Below are 2,500 nucleotides of genomic sequence, written 5' to 3'. Positions count from 1 at the left end.
TCTGTATATGGATAAGTAGCCTATGGTTGTCAACTTATTTCGTACGGCCATACCAGCCTGGCAACGCCTGATCTCGTCTGATCTCGGAAGCTAAGCAGGGTCGGGCCTGGTTAGTACTTGGATGGGAGACCGCCTGGGAATACCAGGTGCTGTATGCTCTTTTGCTCATTCACTTAGAAACTGAAATCTTGCAATATGCACAAGTAGTCCTTCATGAAAGGGGCTGGAAGCTGTTTTCATTTTGACACGAGAGAGAGAGAGAGAGACCACCTTGCATTGTCAATTGCTAAATCTGTATATGGATAAGTAGCCTATGGTTGTCAACTTATTTCGTACGGCCATACCAGCCTGGCAACGCCCGATCTCGTCTGATCTCGGAAGCTAAGCAGGGTTGGGCCTGGTTAGTACTTGGATGGGAGACCGCCTGGGAATACCAGGTGCTGTATGCTCTTTTGCTCATTCACTTAGAAACTGAAATCTTGCAATATGCACAAGTAGTCCTTCATGAAAGGGGCTGGAAGCTGTTTTCATTTTGACACGAGAGAGAGAGAGAGACTACCTTGCATTGTCAATTGCTAAATCTGTATATGGATAAGTAGCCTATGGTTGTCAACTTATTTCGTACGGCCATACCAGCCTGGCAACGCCCGATCTCGTCTGATCTCGGAAGCTAAGCAGGGTCGGGCCTGGTTAGTACTTGGATGGGAGACCGCCTGGGAACACCAGGTGCTGTATGCTCTTTTGCTCATTCACTTAGAAACTGAAATCTTGCAATATGCACAAGTAGTCCTTCATGAAAGGGGCTGGAAGCTGTTTTCATTTTGACACGAGAGAGAGAGAGAGAGAGAGAGAGACCACCTTGCATTGTCAATTGCTAAATCTGTATATGGATAAGTAGCCTATGGTTGTCAACTTATTTTGTACGGCCATACCAGCCTGGCAACGCCCGATCTCGTCTGATCTCGGAAGCTAAGCAGGGTCGGGCCTGGTTACTACTTGGATGGGAGACCGCCTGGGAATACCAGGTGCTGTATGCTCTTTTGCTCATTCACTTAGAAACTGAAATCTTGCAATATGCACAAGTAGTCCTTCATGAAAGGGGCTGGAAGCTGTTTTCATTTTGACACGAGAGAGAGAGAGAGAGACTACCTTGCATTGTCAATTGCTAAATCTGTATATGGATAAGTAGCCTATGGTTGTCAACTTATTTCGTACGGCCATACCAGCCTGGCAACGCCCGATCTCGTCTGATCTCGGAAGCTAAGCAGGGTTGGGCCTGGTTAGTACTTGGATGGGAGACCGCCTGGGAATACCAGGTGCTGTATGCTCTTTTGCTCATTCACTTAGAAACTGAAATCTTGCAATATGCACAAGTAGTCCTTCATGAAAGGGGCTGGAAGCTGTTTTCATTTTGACACGAGAGAGAGAGAGAGACAACCTTGCATTGTCAATTGCTAAATCTGTATATGGATAAGTAGCCTATGGTTGTCAACTTATTTCGTACGGCCATACCAGCCTGGCAACGCCTGATCTCGGAAGCTAAGCAGGGTCGGGCCTGGTTAGTACTTGGATGGGAGACCGCCTGGGAATACCAGGTGCTGTATGCTGTTTTGCTCATTCACTTAGAAACTGAAATCTTGCAATATGCACAAGTAGTCCTTCATGAAAGGGGCTGGAAGCTGTTTTCATTTTGACACGAGAGAGAGAGAGAGAGAGAGACCACCTTGCATTGTCAATTGCTAAATCTGTATATGGATAAGTAGCCTATGGTTGTCAACTTATTTCGTACGGCCATACCAGCCTGGCAACGCCTGATCTCGTCTGATCTCGGAAGCTAAGCAGGGTCGGGCCTGGTTAGTACTTGGATGGGAGACCGCCTGGGAATACCAGGTGCTGTATGCTCTTTTGCTCATTCACTTAGAAACTGAAATCTTGCAATATGCACAAGTAGTCCTTCATGAAAGGGGCTGGAAGCTGTTTTCATTTTGACACGAGAGAGAGAGAGAGAGACCACCTTGCATTGTCAATTGCTAAATCTGTATATGGATAAGTAGCCTATGGTTGTCAACTTATTTCGTACGGCCATACCAGCCTGGCAACGCCCGATCTCGTCTGATCTCGGAAGCTAAGCAGGGTTGGGCCTGGTTAGTACTTGGATGGGAGACCGCCTGGGAATACCAGGTGCTGTATGCTCTTTTGCTCATTCACTTAGAAACTGAAATCTTGCAATATGCACAAGTAGTCCTTCATGAAAGGGGCTGGAAGCTGTTTTCATTTTGACACGAGAGAGAGAGAGAGAGAGAGACCACCTTGCATTGTCAATTGCTAAATCTGTATATGGATAAGTAGCCTATGGTTGTCAACTTATTTCGTACGGCCATACCAGCCTGGCAACGCCCGATCTCGTCTGATCTCGGAAGCTAAGCAGGGTCGGGCCTGGTTAGTACTTGGATGGGAGACCGCCTGGGAACACCAGGTGCTGTATGCTCTTTTGCTCATT

General features: G+C 47.0%; 7 non-coding genes and 2 pseudogenes across 7 annotated transcripts; all 9 read left to right on the top strand.

Moving 5' to 3' along the window:
* The first annotated feature begins 39 nt into the window (after nt 1–39).
* On the top strand, nt 40–158 carry LOC146223160 (5S ribosomal RNA). Its single transcript, XR_014749542.1, has one exon. It is a non-coding gene; the product is annotated as a 5S ribosomal RNA (ribosomal RNA).
* Nucleotides 159–330: 172 nt separating this feature from the next.
* Nucleotides 331–449, top strand: LOC146223159 (5S ribosomal RNA). Its single transcript, XR_014747939.1, has one exon. It is a non-coding gene; the product is annotated as a 5S ribosomal RNA (ribosomal RNA).
* Nucleotides 450–619: 170 nt separating this feature from the next.
* LOC146223158 (5S ribosomal RNA) lies at nt 620–738 on the top strand. Its single transcript, XR_014748805.1, has one exon. It is a non-coding gene; the product is annotated as a 5S ribosomal RNA (ribosomal RNA).
* Nucleotides 739–918: 180 nt separating this feature from the next.
* Nucleotides 919–1,037, top strand: LOC146223157 (5S ribosomal RNA; annotated as a pseudogene).
* Nucleotides 1,038–1,209: 172 nt separating this feature from the next.
* LOC146223156 (5S ribosomal RNA) lies at nt 1,210–1,328 on the top strand. The gene has a single exon (XR_014747928.1). It is a non-coding gene; the product is annotated as a 5S ribosomal RNA (ribosomal RNA).
* A 170-nt stretch (nt 1,329–1,498) lies between these two features.
* LOC146223155 (5S ribosomal RNA) lies at nt 1,499–1,607 on the top strand (annotated as a pseudogene).
* A 176-nt stretch (nt 1,608–1,783) lies between these two features.
* LOC146223154 (5S ribosomal RNA) lies at nt 1,784–1,902 on the top strand. Its single transcript, XR_014749540.1, has one exon. It is a non-coding gene; the product is annotated as a 5S ribosomal RNA (ribosomal RNA).
* Nucleotides 1,903–2,074: 172 nt separating this feature from the next.
* Nucleotides 2,075–2,193, top strand: LOC146223153 (5S ribosomal RNA). The gene has a single exon (XR_014747917.1). It is a non-coding gene; the product is annotated as a 5S ribosomal RNA (ribosomal RNA).
* A 176-nt stretch (nt 2,194–2,369) lies between these two features.
* Nucleotides 2,370–2,488, top strand: LOC146223152 (5S ribosomal RNA). Its single transcript, XR_014748804.1, has one exon. It is a non-coding gene; the product is annotated as a 5S ribosomal RNA (ribosomal RNA).
* Nucleotides 2,489–2,500: the final 12 nt, after the last annotated feature.

This window comes from Hypomesus nipponensis, chromosome 25, assembly GCF_054491055.1.
Source record: "Hypomesus nipponensis isolate SF chromosome 25, ASM5449105v1, whole genome shotgun sequence".
Lineage (NCBI taxonomy): Eukaryota > Metazoa > Chordata > Actinopteri > Osmeriformes > Osmeridae > Hypomesus > Hypomesus nipponensis.
Note: the sequence above shows the minus strand (reverse complement) of the source record. Positions and strands in the feature narration are given on the sequence as shown.